Source organism: Phascolarctos cinereus, unplaced genomic scaffold (genome assembly GCF_003287225.1).
Source record: "Phascolarctos cinereus isolate Bilbo 61053 unplaced genomic scaffold, phaCin_HiC Scaffold_5;HRSCAF=322, whole genome shotgun sequence".
In the NCBI taxonomy this organism is placed as follows: Eukaryota; Metazoa; Chordata; class Mammalia; order Diprotodontia; family Phascolarctidae; genus Phascolarctos; species Phascolarctos cinereus.
The window spans coordinates 185227277-185246058 of NW_027555958.1; the positions used below are offsets into that span (position 1 = coordinate 185227277).

The 18782-nt window shown below is 35.8% G+C and overlaps 1 long non-coding RNA gene across 1 annotated transcript in view; it reads left to right on the forward strand.

Moving 5' to 3' along the window:
* LOC144457919 (uncharacterized) overlaps positions 1-2974 on the forward strand; it is a 48051-nt gene extending 45077 nt beyond the window's left edge. The window contains exon 3 of the long non-coding RNA XR_013487523.1: positions 2887-2974. This is a non-coding gene — a long non-coding RNA (uncharacterized LOC144457919). The remainder of the gene's footprint in view (positions 1-2886) is intronic.
* The last annotated feature ends 15808 nt before the right edge of the window (positions 2975-18782 follow it).

Consider the following 18782-nt stretch of genomic DNA (forward strand, 5'->3'; position numbering starts at 1 on the left):
AGTTTCCACATCTGTAAAGTGGGGATGATAATAGCACCTACTTCCATGGGTTGTTGTGAGGATCAAATGAGATAATATTTGTAAAGTATTTAGCATATTAGGTTGGCATACAATAAGTGCTATATAAATAGATATCTACAGAGAGATAGGTCTATCTATCTATCTATCTATCTATCTATCTATATCTATCTATCTATCTGTCTATTTGTATGTATGTATGCATCAATTTACTAATCTGAGTAGGGATATATGTAAGGTTTAGAATTAGAACCAGGCATAGCCACACTCCACCTTAAGCTAACTGATGTGTTTTATTAGTTAATGATCAAGAAACAAATATAAGTAAAAGACCATTCCTGGTCTCATGGAGTTCATAGTTTAATGTGGGAGATGACAGGAAAATAATTATGTACAAACAAAATAGATGTAGGATAAATTTGAGATAATTAACAGAGAAAAGGCACTAGTGATAAGGGGATCAGGAAAGGTACTTTGTAGAATGTAGGGTTTTAGCTGGGACTAGAAATAAGCCAGGGAAACCAAGAGTCAGAGATAATGAGGGAGAGTCTTCCAAGCTTTATTAAGTGCCTACTATGTGGCAGGCACTGTACTAAGCAGTTGAGTTGCAGAGGCAAAAGATAGTCCTTGCCCTCAAGGAGTTACTAATCTAACAGGGCAGATAAGAAGTCCACAAATGTGTGCAAATAAGTTATATATGAGTCGATAAAAGGAAAGGCAAGGCATTGTAATAAGAGGAGTGATTGTTCTCAATTATTCAGTCATATCCAACTCGGTGACCCTATTTGGGGTTTTCTTGGCAAAAATACTGAAATGGCTTGCTTTTCTTATTCCAGGTCATTTTACAGATGAGGGAACTGAGGAAAAAAGAATTAAGTGACTTGCCCAGGGTCACACAGTTAGGAAGTATCTGAGTCTGTATTTGAACTCAGGAAGAGGAAGCTTTCTGACTTCCAAGCCCATGCTCTGTCCACTATGCCACCTAGCCACTCCTGAGAGAAGTGAATTTACTCTTAAAAAAAAGAAGACAAATACCACACTCTTCCTGCTTCTGTTACATTTTGAGCCTTTGTCATTATCTCACCTAGGAAAAAGAGTGTGGGTGTGTAACTTCCTCCAGAAGGATAACCAAACAATGCACACCAGGCCATTATAACCCTCTCAATGGATGACAGAGCCTGTGAGATTTTCTATTGAAGCAGACAAAAGCAATGATTCACTTTTACAAATGTGCCAATCTATTAAAAGCAGAGAAGGCTCAACATAAGGGTTAGACGAATTCCTTTGGAGAAAGGATGACTCAATAGCAACCATTCTAGCCTTCTATATCTTCATGGCCCTCATCCTTAGATGGAAGCCCGTCTAGCTGGCTTACATTAGGACATGTACATTGCACTATGCATCTCACAAAAATCTTGGGAGAAGTGATTGTTGTAACATTCAAGAGCAATATTTGATACTTTCTTACTGGAGAATGGTAGGAAATCACTTCCCCTTTCCAAGTCTTGATTTCTCAATCTGTAAAGCAGGGATAATATAACTGAGAGTTCTCTTCACAGGGTTATTGGGAAGGGAGTAGCATGATCAAGCCTGTGACTCTGGGCAACTTATTTTAATCTCTCAGTGTTCCAGGAAGCTGTTTAAGACTATAGTTACAGAGAAGACATTGACCTTCTCTTTATAGAGACCTTCTTCTCACATTACAGAAACAATTTCTTCACAAAGAGTAAGTTATGCAGTGGCTGATAAGTTTTTAAGACATTAATTTCTAAAAGAAAATTTTAACAAATTACTCGGAACATATTTTTCAGTTTATTTTGCATTAGTGACATTTTTTCTTAAATCTAGATAATCAACAGAATAATAAATTAAGCCTTGATTTGTAGAATCTGATGATCTCCAAGGAATAGTACTCACACTGAAAATTTAACTATGGGTCTCTGTAGTCTGCTGGAGTTGACTATAGCACACTCCAATTACTTCCTTAAGCAAATGAAATCTTAGATCCAGTCACCCCTTCAAAAACTAAACCAAAAAAAGCTAGTATGAAAATATGAGCTGCTATTATTGCTGTTAGGTCATTCCTACTATTAGCACTCTCTTTGGTTATTTTTCTGACACTGTATTCATGACTCTGGCCAAGTTACTTATCCTATCCCCATTCAGAGTTGTTGCTGAAGATGTGGCTTTGCAAATGTTAAAATAAAAAATAAGCTACTAATCTTAGTTACTAAAGAAATGTATGCCACTGATATCATTTTTATTCACATAAGTAGTAAGGAGTTGAGGCTGAACTTGAATCCTGAACTTGTGACTCCAATTCCAGGGTATTTTCCACTGCAGAAGATTTATTTCAGCATGCCTTTCCTCAGAAAGGCTAGGGACCTAGACACTGAAGTTTTGCATCAGGATATTAAAGGGGAAGTGCTGAGCTTAGCACTCTGGGGTTATTTACTTAAACCCCACCCAGTGTTTTAGGTAGTTAGTGTAAATCAGAGTACTTAGAAAATTGCTAGACTAGCAAAGAATGGTCCCTTATGGAAAACAGGCTCAAGGAATAAAAACACAAAATAGATAGTGTGTGTATGATAGGTCTAATATATTTATCTCTATTTCTCTGACACAGCTTCTCTCTCCACCACCCCCTCCACACACACATATGGCAAGGCCCAGGCCCCATCATTTTCCCACTTTCTTAGGGATTAGATTTCTCTAAAAGGCGATAAAGCTGTCACCCTGACCTGATTGGCCTCAACTTCCGCATGCACAAAAAGTTCTGAGTATGGCCAGTCAAAGTTCCTTGGACTTGGTGGATTATCAAAGACTACATGAGTTAATATGCCTTTTTTATCTTTCTCTAATTAACAGATTTGTTTCCATATGGAGATGAGGGGAGCTGAATCCAGAGAAGCTAAAAACCATTGTATACTTGTTACTTATTCCTGTTGTGTTGGGGTAAAGTTTATTTTCTTTGGTTAATGTTTCAATACCACAGTTTATCCTAACGTTGAACATGAGCTAAGAGAGTGCTGTTGTAAAAGACACCTGCACAAGGTGGTGTTCATATATGGAAAAAAAGGATAATGTTAATTCTGTCTGATCTTAGGAGTTCTCTTTTGGATAGCACCCAGGTAATTATGAGAGTTGAGATGAGAGCTTCCGGGTGTGTGTTGGGGGAGGGGGGGAGGGATTACCCTCTATTGGTATGTCACACAGATATATATGCTACTGAAATAATGTTTTGGATGTACACTTTGAGGGCTAAGGACAAACAGTTAACTTAGCATGGTACATTTTCTAAGTAACCATCTGTGTTTATACTTGAACGATCTTATAGCAATATGCAATAATCATTATAGGCTATGTGGAAAGGAAGCCTGATGCTAAAGAAAGAAATACTTTTTTCTCTCAAAATATTTAACTTAATTTTTAACAAATAAAAATGCTAATGTTCAGTCTTCTTTACATGACAATGGACACGACATTTCTGATCACCTCATTTCTCTCCCTCCTCTGACTATAGGATACCAACCTCAGTGCCATTTGGATATGCAAGAAATATCATTTCTGAATTCCACATCAATGCTATTGAGTGAAGAAAGAGATTTGGTGTATGATAGTATTTAGATAAGCTGTAATTTCTCTACCAAGTTTCAAGTTGCTAATGAGCTGTCAGCACCTTCTAAGAGTTCAGGATGTCACAATTATTTGTTTCATGGATATCTGATTTTGGGAAGTCCAAAGTATTAAACCAAAGGTATCTATTTCTAGCTCGTAGAAATGGAAATCAACTTGCAGATCATCACAGATCTGCTCGGACAATAAAGCTTTGTATATGTGGGTGAAACTATTTTTTAGGAGAGAGAGAGAGAGTGTGCGTGTGTGTGTGTGTGTGTGTGTGTGTGTGTGTGTGCTGGTGCGTGCACACTTTTTTCCTTGAAGGCAAATCATATTTTGTTCCAAGGTTTTGATAGACATCTTTTATAAAGCTTGGTGAAAGTTTTAGCTGGGGGAAAAAATGGAAAGTTACTTGAATCTTCTTCTATAAATCTAAGTGCCTTGGAAGCCCTCATTGCATTCATCACAACAGCTGGCCTTGAATGGGAGAATTCCAACTGGCTGTGGTTATCTCCTGAGTCAAATTTGTACTACAATAGTATCCATGTATACCCATTGGGACTGACATTATGATGTTAGTCAGACACAGAATCTCTCCCAAGTATTTGTAATCCCTTTATACAATGCACATTAAGAGATTTCCTTCCTTCCTTCCTTCTTTCTTCCTTCCTTCTTCCTTCCTTCCTTCCTTCTTTCTTTCTTTCTTTCTTTCTTTCTTTCTTTCTTTCTTTCCTTCCTTGCTTCCTTCCTTCCTTCTTCTTTCCTTCTTTCTTTCTTTCTTTCTTTCTTTCTTTCTTTCTTTCTTTCTTTCTTTCTTTCTTTCTTTCTTTCTCTTTTCTCCTTCCTTCTTTATCATTTTGAAATGATTTTACTTATGTTCTTCTGCTCACTTGGCCTATAGCTATAAGGCATAAGCCCAGCAAATTTAGAAAAAAAAAACTATCTCCATGAAAATCCCATTATAATAAATTTTAGTGAACATCCAAGTTCATTAATTGCTATGGAAGTTGGGGAATAAATAATTGCCAAAAATCACATTCTTTCCTGGGAAATAGAGGTGGAACAGAGTTAAGAACTGGGAGCTATTATTTGAATAAGAAAGTGTAAAGAAATGTTTAAAATATAACAGGAGAAAAAGGGAGGTAGATGATAAATGCTTTTATCCTATCCCTCTTAAACATGTCTAGATCTTTGGAGGTTTGACTCTTTGATTGTAATAGCAATAACCAATATTTATATAGTACCTTAAAGTCTGCAGCATGCTTTATGCACATTTTCTTGTTTTGGGTATGATGCAGTATTTTAATTCTGAAAAAAAGCTCCATCCAACAAGCAGCCTATTCATTTGCCATGAATACTCCTCTTCTTTGGTAATAATCCCTGCCTTCTGCTCTGCGCTCTATGGAACCCTAGCTCATTGCTGCCTTTCTGCTTGTGACCTCAGGTTTGGGAAATTCATCAGATCTGCCAATGCAGGGCTCTTCTCTTAGTTATAAAATCCCTGATATTTGAGCTGTCTTGACCCAGGAACAGTCCTGAAGTATGGACTCAGGAGTCCCCAAAGGAAAAAGGATTTATTACAGCAACATACTAAGTCCTAAGATCAGGATTGCCTGAAAATACTTCTTCTTGTCATGTCCTGAAGACTGTCATTCTGGAGCCTTCCTGGAAATATTCCTGGTAGTATGCAATACTTTCCTTTTTTATATCTTACTTTGGAAGTGTCAGGTACAGTCCCAAGGGGTGTGTGTGTGTGTGTGTGTGTGTGTGTGTGTGTTAACTATTATGTGATGAGCTGTCTTAATATCCTTTCCTTGTTGTCTTTGCCTACCCATCTATGTAATGAATGGTTTAATATCAGACATGGATATGGTTCTCTCAAAATAAATTATACTAAAAAAGGATGTTTGTAAACTAGCTGTCTACAACCAAAAAATACATAACATTGGTCCACAGGGCCATTCCATCTGACCTATCACTGAATTCTCTTGTATGTGCTGTTTCTCACTATGAGAATTTGAGTTTCTTGAGAAAAGTGACTGTCTTGTCCTTTTATATTTATCTCCAGAATGTGACACATAGAAAGCACTTACTAAAAATATTTTCATTCCTTCGTTCATGACTATAGTTCATTGTTAAGCAAAGACACTTATTGTTTTGTCAGTGATTGGCCCATCACATTTTTGTGAATCCCCTTTAGTCCTAGCAACAGTTGCTGAAAGGTAGGCACCACAAGTATCATGTACTCTGTTTATGTGTCTTAGCTAAGAAGTGTCAGAGGTGGGATTTCAGCTCAGATTTTTCTGCCTCTAAGTCCAAGGCCTAACCTACTCTGTTAGTGGAGTGAGAATTTCAAGGGTATTTGTTTGCTTTTGGTTTGTTTGTTTTGTTGGGAGTGATTGAGGTGGTTGAGGTAGGGAGTAGGGAGAGGATTTGAAAAGCATTTGCTGTAAGAAACTATTAATTCAACTGAAATGTTTGGTGGAAGAGGAGTTCGAGAGAAAAATGAACTATTAGCATGGAAAAAAAATTCAGTGAAATTTAAAGGTAAAATCCATCCACTACTAGCATTTTATTTTATTTTTTAAAAGGATTTCCCTTTCTTTCATTTTATCTTGGATTTTGTTATTGCTAAATGGAACCATGGGTCATTTCTATGAATTTATTATGATGTATCGTGCTACTTACTGAAAACTAGGTGGTATAGGACTAAAGCTCCAGGCCTGGAGTCAGGAAGACCTGAGTTCAAATGTGGCCTCAAATGTTACTAGATGTGTGACCCTGGGCAAGTAATTTAACTCCATTTACCTCAGTTTCTTCATCTGTAAAATGAGCTGCAGAAGGAAATGGCAAACCACTCCAGTACCTTTGCCAAGAAAACCCCAAATGAGGTCAGAAAGAGTCAGAACAACTTAAATAATTGAACAACAACTTACTAAAAGATTAATTACAACTATTTAAAATATATATTTGTTCCAAGGGATGGTTTGCTGGGTAGAAGAAGAGGAAAGAATGTATCTGAAATGAAAGTTTTTTTATATACATACATACATAACACAAATATTTTCATGTCACATGACTAACAAGATGATGGACTAGGTGTTTTCTCTAATTCTCATAATTTCTCAACATTTGAATAAGAATTATGTGCAAGAAGTAAAGGCTGGTTCCACAGGTCAAGATACCATAAACCCTAGGGAGGCAACAACCTGATGAAATAACAGCAGAGAAGGCTAAACTTTAGTCCCTAAGTACTCACTTATAATTACCTTTTCTGCCACACACACACACACACACACACACAGGCTTATGCTGTAGGATCCATTCAGCAATTCCCTTGCTTCTGTTACAATCTCTACCAACATCCCCCACACCTACCTTCATCACATCATTTTGTGGTGATAAGCAATAGACCTTAACTCTTTAACTTATTACGTAATTTATAATTCTTAAATTCTCTTTCTTTCTTCCTGTCCCCTCAACTGTGCTGAGGAGGAAGTAGCAGGAAAGAAAATGCTTACTCTGCCTGGGGGTGCAGTTAGACTAATGAACTACCCCAGTTTTCAGCTGTATAAATAAACAACTGAGGAAGCTAAGACAAGGCACCAACATGCATGTGAGACTGTTTCAGTCTCACACGAAAGGACTGAGGCCAGGGAAAAATTAATTCCTTGTCATGGAGGGAAGGGAGGGTTGAGGCTGCTTTAAGGTCCAAACTTAGGGAATGTACCTTCAAAGAGGAAGGTGTCAGAAAGAGAATGAGTGACAGGAGAATATAAGAAAAAAAAATAAATTACAAAGATCTCGGGAGAAATAAAACTCAGTTACAAATGATGAGCACAAGTAGATGAATCTACAGAGAAAACTTCTTAATGATTCAAAACGTTTTTGAATAAATATTACAAGACAAAGGTAAATGAATCACCACCTGACAAGGTAGAGGACCCTGGGAATTCTAAAGAGAGTATATAAACACACAGGATGTTCCTGAGTGATTCAAGGGAGAAATAAGAATCACAAAAGGAAAATTTATGGTCTATACAGCAGAAATGATCAACATCATAGAAAAACTTGAATCTACCCTGGTGACTCTCTCAAAAGAAACAAAAGAAAGGAAAAATGATTGGGAATACAAATAGAAAAGGGAAGGAAAATCTAGAAGAATAGAAGCAAAAATCCATGTTATTAAAAGGACATATTATCTCTTGTATAAACTAATCCTATTTATCTTGAAGACAGGGCAAGTAGAAAGAATTTAAGGATCAAAGATCTACCAGAAAAGCATGACAAGTACAAAAGCCAAACAAACCCAAATACTGTAATGCAAGAAACAATACACACACACACACAAAACTACCCAGAACTTGTGAACACAAAATAATTAAGTGCTAATTAAAAGAATACTTAGATCACCTGAGGAGGGGTACTATCCTGCAGACTCCAAGAAACATGATAGCTACATTTAACAATTCCAATGACAAACAATAATTTTGCAAACAACCAGAAGAAAACTTTCAAATACAAAGGAAAGACATTTTGATGACACAAGACTATTCTGAACCCACCAGAAACCAGAGAAGGGAATGGAAAGCTCACTTCAGTGGTATGAAGGCATGCCATTGAAGAACACTTCTAGAGAGGGAGAAAGATAATCTGTTATTATTTTTTCTTTCCTGGACTGCATCCTTGATTGGGTGAAAGAAAATAATAACTTTTGAGAGCAGTTAACATTCAGAGGGGGAGGAGGGCATGGACCCAGAAAGGAGGGTAGAAATAAAGAATCACATAATCAGGGACACAGGAAAATGTTTACCTGTAGATGTTGATACTTCTAATAAGGAGGCATAACAGAAAAGGGGGAAAGGAGGTAAGGAATGCAAACTAGGTATCTTTGAATTTTTAATTCCACAAAGAATACAGAGACAAATAAAAAAATAAATATAGGGTGCATGAATCAAAGAATAAAAGTCAAAAATGAACCAAAAGGGAAGATAAATAATGAAGAGAATGAAAGAAAAAAATTCTTTTTTCTTTTAGAATAAAAGGGCAATAAATAAAAAAGCTAGCAAACAAAAGAAAGTGAGAACAGAGATTGTATTTAACAGCTTAATCAAGGGAAAAAAGTATTGGATAACTAGATAAAAGAGTGAAAGAAAAAGTAGTCAATAACATAAGTAAAACTCCAAAACTAGGGAAAATAGTGACAAACAGGAATGGAGGGGAACTTTAAGGTGAGGGGAAGAGAGCCTATACAATATTGTTACCTTAAAGTAGATTGAACAAAAAGTGACTGAAAAGACAAAGTACTGTTTTTATGGAAGAAGAGGAACAAAAAACCCTCCATAATTTGAAAGATATGAATAAAAATAAGATAAGTGCCACATTTATTGTTATTCAGTCATGTATGAGTCTTCATGATGATAATTTAAGGACTTTCTTTTCAAAGATACTAAAAGGGTCTTCTCCAGCTCATGTTACAGATGAGGAACTAAGGCAAGCAGGGCTAAGCGACTTGCCCAACTCAAAGACCATTCAAATTTATGTTATGTGATTCCATGTTCAGTCTTATTTCCATAAAAACATGCTACCTATCTATGCAGAAGCAGATGATAAAAAAATAGACCAAACAGAAGGAATAGACATAATAATCACAAAAAAAAATTATAAAGATTCTTAGTTTACAAAGACCTTTCACATTTCTATGAAGTAAAAAGCACAAAAAACATTATACCCATTCTAGATTCAAGGAAATAGAGAATCAAGGACTTACTCTTGGTCATTGACCATTATCTCAAATTATATAATATTTATAAAGTGCTTAGTCCAGTGCCTGATATAAAGTAGAGTTAAATAAATAATTTTGCCCCTTTCTTGTCCCTTTCATTTATCTATTCTATATTAGAACAGAGACTTAAACTCATAATTCTTGATTTCAAATCTTTGAATATGTGTTTATACTTTCTGTTGATGGTTTGCAATTTTTGGGAGGGAGCATCCCAAGTGTTTGAGGGTAAGGGTTTGTCACATCTGTTCTTACTATACTATCTCAGTAGGTAACTTTGCTTTGAGTGCATTATATCTCCTGGATTACTTTAAAAGGGAAGTTTACCAGTAAGGTTAGCGAGATGTACTTTTATGAGTACAATTCCCAAGTACGTTGAACCTCAGACAGTTGTTGCCCTCAATAGTGTGAATAGTGGGGGCTTGTCCTATGGGGGTACCACACTCATATATTTTGTTTTTACATCACTTTCATTTCTTCACATATACATATGTGTATATGCATAGTTATGTGTGTTGATTACATAGATATTTACATAAATGTATGTATATACACATATGTGTATGTATATGTATGTATACACGTATGTGCACCCACAGCCTGGAGTCAGGAAGATCTGAGTTCAAATCTAGTCTCAGACACTTACTAGTGTGTGACTCTGAGCAAATCACTTAACCCCTATTTCTCACAATTCCTTATCTGTAAAATGGAAGGGAAACAGCGAACCACTCCAGTATTTTTGTCAAGAAATGGACAAAGTCCATGACATAGAGTTGGGCAGCACTGAACAATATCTACTCCATTACAGAAAGCATCAATATCTTGAATTTCTTTCAGGGAAAGGCTCTGGACTTAGATGTAAGGAGACCTTGATTCTAATAATTAATTTACCTTTCATTCACTTTTTAGGGCAGCCAGGTGATGCAATGGATACTGTTCTGGGCCTGGAGTCAGGAAGACTCTCCTTCCTGAGTGCAAATTTGGCCTCAGACACTAGGTGTTTGACATTGGGCTAGTCACTTAACCTTGTTTGCTTCAGTTTCCTCATCTGTAAAATGAGCTGGAGAAAGAAATGGTGAACCACTCCAGCATCTTGGCCAAGAAAACCCCACATGGAATCAGAGAGAGTCAGACACAACCTAAAAATGAGGGAAGAACAACAATGAAATATTAATCTGTGTGTGACCCATAGACATCTTTATGTACAGTTTAGTGGCCCTGTTTCTCTTTGAATTGGATGCTGTTGATCTATGCTGTATCTGTATATTAGGAAATTTGGATAAAGAATGGAAATAATTCTCAAAATTTTCAATTTTAAAACATATGAGAAAAAAAAGAAAGGTTTACTTACCAGATAAATCCTTTAATATGACCTAAACAGTACTAATGACTTTGATGTAAATATATAAATTATAATATTAAATAAAATAGAACCTACTTTCTGATCCTAGTGTTCTAAGATTCTAAGATTTGAGAACCCTTTTTCCCCCACCTTTATAGTGCAACTGAAATTGAAAGTGAAAGGCAGATACAGCAAGGAAGAGTAATCAGAATGGATGAGCATGGACTTTCTGTGGTAGGGAGAAAGACAACAATGCTTTAGGAAAGAAAGACAGTAACTAACCCCTGGACTTGTTACCAAATTATGTATCTCTATGACACAAATGAAATACATTTCTTCATTCTTTACGCTCCACAAAAGACCAAAGTACCAAGGTTAAAAAAAAGGTTATTGTCCCTTCAAACAATATCTAAATAGTTATACTCATACATAAATATTTGCAGATTTGTTATTGTGAAAATCAAATGCAGCACTATCAGTTACACAGGAAATCACTGGAAATGTTGATATTATTCTAAAAATGCAACTTATATCTAAAGTAAGAAGAAGTTTCATTAAAAAAAAATGAATCCCCCTCCCAGACCATTTGCTTTTATTGCTGTAGGGAATATGTGGTGAAGAAATTCTCTATACCAATGCAGGTTGGTATCTGCTCTGCAAATGATAGTCTTAGAGAGTTGTCTGAGACACTGAAAGCTTAAGTGACATGCCCTAAGATGCTATGAACAGTATGGGTCAAGAGTGGGGCTTGAGCCCAGTTCTTCCTAACTCAACTCACAAGATGGCTCTCTAACCATTATACCACATTGCCTTTCTTTCCAATGTTAATATTCTTTTTTTATAACACCTTAAATTTGGAATATCTCTCTCCTTTTACCTCTTCCCAAAATAGCCATATTAATATAAAATACAAAAATCAAAGAATAAACAAATCAGTTCAGAAAAACTCACCAACACATCAGAAAAGACTGACAGTATATGCAATGTTCCCCACCATAGATCCTCACCTCTGAAAAGAAGGGAGAGGGGTTTATTCTCTTGTTTCACCTCTAGGGCTAAGCTAGCTCATTATAATCACATAGCCCATTATATATTCCACTTCTGAGTAAAACTGTTGGAAGGATGTTAGGCAAGTCACTTAACTATTCACTGCCTCAGAGAACTCCCTAAAACTCATTTGCAAAGTAGTTGACAATTTACATTGGCACAGAGAATTTCTTTAGCATATATTTTCTACAGCAATGAAATCACATGGTCCTATTAAAAAAATCACCATTTTAGTTAGATAGACAGCCCAATGATGGCAAAATGTAATATAAAGAGCCCCACCGGGGGCAGCTAGGTGGCGCAGTGGTAGAGCACCGGCCTTGGAATCAGGAGGACCTGAGTTCCAATCCGACCTCAGACACATAACACTTACTAGCTGTGTGACCCTGGGCAAGTCACTTAACCTCATTGCCTAGCAAAAAAAAAAAAGAGCACCACCATGGGTCATGAGACTCAGTATAGGGTTCATATTCCCTCTCTGTCATTAATACCCCACCCAGTGAAATTGTTTTTTTCCATCTTTCCAAAAGATCTGTGTGCACACTACAATTCATCCAATTCACTCAAACTCTCATGTTATTCAGCCAGGCAATATATATTTTTAGGTACATACTCCATTTAAGGCATTATGCTAAGCTCTGAGGATACAAAGAAAAAAACAAAATATGGTCACTTCCTTTGAAGATCTTACAGTCTAATGGGGGAGACAACACGCAAATAACTATGTACAAGATCTCAATAGGGTAGATTGGAGATAATCAAGAGATGGAAGTCTGAAATTAAGAGGGCATGAAAAAGACTTCCTGAAGAGGGTGGAATTTTGGATAAGAGGAGGGCGTTTGCAACTCAATTTTTTAAACGACTCTGTAGGGAAGAGGAAAAAATAATATTTAAATTGAACTAAATTGGGATGCATGAACGCTCCAGTTTTTCCCATGTAGAAGAATTTTCAATACGCAGGTTAGGCATTTTTAAGAGCTCATGAGGAAAAAAAAATCTCTCTAATTGAAGATTCCCCTCCTATTGCCCAAATTTATTTCTTGCTTAGAATGTAAGGCTGTTACTATAGCAGCCTGCCTGGAGGGAAGCTCACACTAACTCCAGTAAAACCATGAAGTTCATGCTAGACTGAAAAATTCAAGAATCTGGATGAGAAGCTATAGCAAATGACATTTGCCTTCCCAGAATGTACCAAAAGTGAGCTGAAAGCCCAAGCATAATAGGAAAGTCAGATTCTCTGGAAAAGGGAGAACTGGCATGATCAAAGACACTTGTAGCTTGCAAGATTCTTGGTAGAGAGATAAGCATAGAGAGATAGCTTCCCTGAGAAAGCTATAGAAAGCCCTATAGTGGGGAACCTGGAGAGGAGCAGTGACCAGCGCAGAGTTAGTCAGTATGGTGTGCACTATTCAGACTAGGATAACCCAGGTGCTTTGATAGGTATGTGCTAGTAAATGTTTAATAATGGAATCTCTGGGGAGAAAAATGTGTGAAATGTAAAAATGTATGAAAAGTACACTTTTAAGTTTAACCTGTATTTTTGACACTTAAGACAATTGACAAAAGAATTAAGTAAAGACCTAATTTGTAGCATTTGCTAACTTCTGAGGTATAAATGTTCACTGAGACTCTCACTTGCCAGTGAGAGCTAGCTCCAGTATACCCCTGGGATTTAAGGTCCCTAACAATCTGTCCTCAGATACCAGAATAAGTTCCATCACTCTGAACCCCAAAATTCCAGTGGAGGTGAACCCTAGGAGGTAGAGGTCAGTATAACAGTATTGATCCAAGAGTGCAGTAAGAGAACAGAGCCTATATCTATCCATGGTGCTAACCCCCAAAGCTCGAAAGATGGGTAAATTAAAAAAAATACCACCCAGTATAAAAATTATCATAAATGGAAATACCAAACAACAGTAAGCAGAGACTGAAAGGAAAAAAAATGAATTTTCCACAAGGATTAAATGAATATCTTGAAAAAATGAAGAGATTAAAAAAATAGCTCATGTGGAAAGAAAAAAAATGTTGAGAAACAGAGAATAAGTAGGTCAGAAAACTTAACTAAAGAAATGGAACTCAACCATAAGAATAAAATAAACAGATATAAATGATATCATGAGAAAGTAATAAATTTTAGAACAAAATTAAAAGATTCAAGAATATAAGAAAATGTAAATTATCTGATATAAAAAGCAGTAGACCAAGATTAAGAATCATTAAACCCTTGAAATCATGATTCAAAAAAAAATACTTGGTTAGCATAGTTAAATCATAAATTAAAACTTCCCAGACTTATAAGAAACAAATGACAAAGTAAAGATAGGGGAAAAAAATCCTCTGATAAATTCTTGATAGGAACTCCAAAAGGAAAAAAAATCCCAGGAATATCATGGTCTAAATCCAGAATTTCTACATCAATTAAAACTACTCTGAGCATCTAGAAAGAAGCAGTCCTAGCACTAAGTGACTACAGTCAGGGTTATATAAAACCTGACAACTTCTAATTTAAAAAAAAAGAAGATCTTTGAATACAATTTTCCAAAACACAAAATAGAGAGGCTAACTCCCAAGCATAACTTACTCTACAAACCTGAGTATAACTCCACAAGCAAAATACATGAACTTTTATTAAAATAGAGAACTTTCAAATATTTCTGATTGAAAGATCAGAGCTGAGTAGGAAGCACATGAACTACAATCACAATAGGCTAGATAAACTTATAAAAGGTGAATTTATTTGAGCAATTGCTTAGAACTATTTAATGATATAGTGCTAACATTCTAACAGTGGGAGAAGAAACAAGTATGCCTTTGGAATTCCAGTGCCTGAAGGACTTAATAAGAAAAACAAAAAGGCTCTGCCAGAAAGAAGAGGGAGGATTGATTCTTTTCTGAGAGTTTTAAGCAAGAAAAGAGAAGATAGGCAATAGGAGGAATATGTTATTGTAGAAAGGAGGAAAGAGGAGTTGGAACTTTTTACTCCTTGTAATTGGAGTATATGAGAAGAATATACAAATATGGAAGAAAGAATGGGAATAGTATCACATAAACCTCACTTATTTGAAACAAAAGAGGACTGAATATGCTAGACAGTTTGGTATAAAAATGCATCAAATTCAACAGGAAGACAATCAGGAATAAGGGGCAGGCTTAAGAGAGATGATAACATAAGGGGGTACCCTGATTTTGAAGAAAACTTTAATCGAGTTGGGGAAAACTACCAGAATTTAAGGGAGTACCTTTTTTTTTTGCCTCCTAGACAATTAAAGAATGATTGAATAAATTATGGTACATGAATGTAATGGAATATTACCATACAAAATGATGAAAGAGATTAAGAGAATCTTCGGTAGTGTGAAATGACACAGATTGAAGTAAGCAGAACATGGAGAATAATTTTTAAATGTACAACAATATTATAAAGAAAATAATTTTTAAAAACTTAAGGATTTTGATTAAAGCAGTGATCAAGCATATCTTTAGAGGACCTATAATGAAGCATGCTATCAACCTCTTGGCACAGAGATGCTGGACTCAAAAGATATCATTTTTGGACATTGCTACAACGTGGAATTTCTTTTACTTAAGTATATTTCTGTCTTATGATGTTATTTTTAATGTCTTTTTTTCCCTTTCTTTCTTAATTGGGAAGGGAGGAGCCTGCTCAGTAGGGAGGGAGGTTAACAATATTGACAATTTTTAACATTCATTTAAAAAAACTTGAATTCCAATTTTTTTCTCTCTCTCCTTCCCTCTTCCCTAAAATGGTAAGCAATTTGATATAGATTACAAAAGTGTAATCTTGCAAATATTTCCATATTATTCATGTTGTAAAAGAAGAAACAGATGAAAGGAGAAAAATGAAAAAAATGAATATAGTATGCTTTGATCTACGTTCAAACTCCCTCAGTTCTTCCTCTGGATGTGGATAGCATTTTCTATCATGAGTCCTCTGGAAATGTTTTGTATCATTGTATTGTTGAGAAGAGCTAAGTTGTTCGTAACTGATTATCATATACTGTTGCTGTTATTGTGTACAATATTCTCCTGGTTCTGCTCATTTCACTTTGCATCAGTTCTTGTTAAGTCTTTTCAAGTTTTTCTGGAATCTGCCTGCTCATCATTTCTTATAGCACAATAGAATTCAATTACATTAATATATAAGGTATACATTTTAATGGAGTAAGGAAGAGGTGGTGAACAAGGAATGGAGCACTGAGTCTAAAATAACATTTGGAGCCTGAAATAACTATGTGATTTGTTTGGAATTTGTGCTTTGAACAACTTTTTTAGTTCCACACAAAGTTATTGCCACCATCTTCATTATCCTCATTTTACAATTAAACTAATTGAATCTTGTAATTGTTAAAGTATTTGGCCCATGGCCACATAGCTAATATGTGTTAGAAGCAGAACATTAACTTAGGTATCACTCTAAGTGCAGCATGCTTAATTATACCATGTTACTCTTTATCTTTTTGAAAGAGACAGTCTGTGTATGCATAGAAGGAACAGTGACACAGAACAGAGCATAAATGTAGACCAATGGGCTCATTTGTTGTGATTTTATCAATTACTGACTGACAATGAGACAAGCTAAACTGATTTAGCCTGTGTATTTTTTGTTTCTTTATTGACTTGTTGGCATAGCATCATACTGACGTGATATCCCTACGTGTGCATTTGACCATCCTACAACTCCTTGTCTTCTCATTATCATAGAACCTAGGAAATGAGACAGAAAAGCTTTTCAGTAATCTTTCTGCTTTTTGAATGGGAGACCAACCCCCACCCCTTACCAGTCACCCTTTAACCAGAACCTGTTTTCATGCCTAGCCTAACCAATATGAAAGGCAACAAAAACATCCTGCTTGCTCCTTAAAATTGTATTAATTATTCATTTGTCAGTATATTAATAGGTTGTAAGCACTATGCTCTCACTGATTCCCAAGCCTGACTTCAGGTAGTGAGGAGAAACACACACACACACACACACACACACACACACACACACACACACACGGAAGATATGACTCCTCTCAATAAGCTTGTTATCTTAGCCATAGATATTTGCTTTTGTAAGACTAACTCACAATATGAAGTGAGTGGAAGAGGTAGGGTGAGGAGGCAGGGAAGGAAAATTAAACAGAGCTTAAGGCAATAAAACTAGTCATTAACTAAAATAAGTGAATATAATAATTAAAATCCATGTGCTTGAAACAATTACAGCTCAAACCTTTGAATTTGCTTCTATGAAGAACACAGGCTGAATTAGAACAAAATGTTCTTTTCATAGGCAGCCTTGTTTTCCTCTTGGTTTAACATTAAAGGTGAGAGTCTCTGATTAACAGGCTGCTTTTGCATTTCAGCCAGAGAATTTCTGGCTGAATGGAAAGGTAATTTAAAAGACTTCTTTGTAAGGAAATGTCATGTTGATAATAAATATTTTTGTTAAACACCAAATTTCTTTCTTTAATTGTTCTTTAAAAAGCAGACATTCTGGCTTCCAGGTGGAGTGTTTAATTATCCATTTTTTTCCTCTCTCTAATTAAGGTTTGGGAAAAGAGAATCTTCCTTTTCCTAGTTTAAGTCTTTCTATCTAAAGAATATCACATATTTAATGGTGCCTCTCTATTTGGGTAGGTTTGGACTCTCTGTTTTCACAACCCACGAAAAAGTTTCCCTCATGCTGAGGTGTGTTGGAGCTAGACTTTTACATTTTAAGTGCTAGCATTTATACCTTGGAAATCAGTACATGCTACAAATCAGGCTTTGATTTAGTGTTTTGCTGATTGTTTAGAATTGATAAATTGATGGAGAAAATGTTAATAATGCAATTTAAACTTAAAAGGTACACCTCCATAAACAGAAATGTAGCACCTCATGATACATACCATTCACCTTTGAACTTATTTAAAGTTTTTCCCATATGAAGTCTGTATTTTGATTATTTTATTATTTTGCTGCTTGTTTTATTCTATTCAGTTCTACCTCTTGAAATAATTAGTTCCATATATTTATTGGCTATCATACAAAGTCATATTCTCTTTTCTTTATTTCTTTTATTGAAAACTAATGTTTTTGAGTTTCTTAGAGGCATTTCCAATCCTGTTCATGGTAAGAAGATGTAACTTGTGTTATTTCCCTTTAATCCTTTGTTCACCTTCAGTGATGCAATTATAGGGATTGACCATCTGAAGTTAATGTCTCCTTCTAGTCTCAAAGCCAAATTTCAAGAAAAAAGCTGGTAAAAAAAATTGATTCAGATTTAGATACAAACAGATAATAAGTTTAGGTTGTTATCCTTCCTGGTGCCAAGACTGGCAATAAAAAGACCAAAACCCTTAGTCAAAGAGGGCTTTGTACCATGGAGAAAGAAAGAGAAGTACCTATCTACTTCATGAGAGACCTACATCCCTGCTCATCCTGAAATGAAATCTCATATACACTTGGGTATAATGATTCTATAGTGAGACATAGGCATTAAGGATTCCAGGGTAATCAAGGACATATTTTTCCTAATTAAGATTCAAGACCTTATCTAATAGTCCCAATCCTGTTATTGGTTGTCCTTCATTCTTGAAGAGTTCCGTGACATCAGGCAGGTGATGCTGAGACTTGCAGGTGAATTGGATTTCAGTGAGGAAGGGCTGTGCAAAGTCACCAGCCTCGTTTTCTCCTCCAGAGTCGTCTGGGTCCAGTGGCAAGAATATATTTAAGCTAAGGTCTTTACAAGTTCTCATTTTGACTGAGGCAATGCTATTCAGTGATTAAGGCCAGGTAAAAAATAAGCCAAAGAATGTCTTCTTTTACCTAATTAAAAAAAAAAATCAACCTGGGAGGGGAAGCCCCTCAGGGTTTCTGGCCAAAATAGAAATAATAATAATTGTTATTATTTACATTCACTTCCAAGCTATCAGGGCCCAAACAATAACCTCTAAGTGGGCTTGGTCTGGGACCTACTGTTGGCCAATA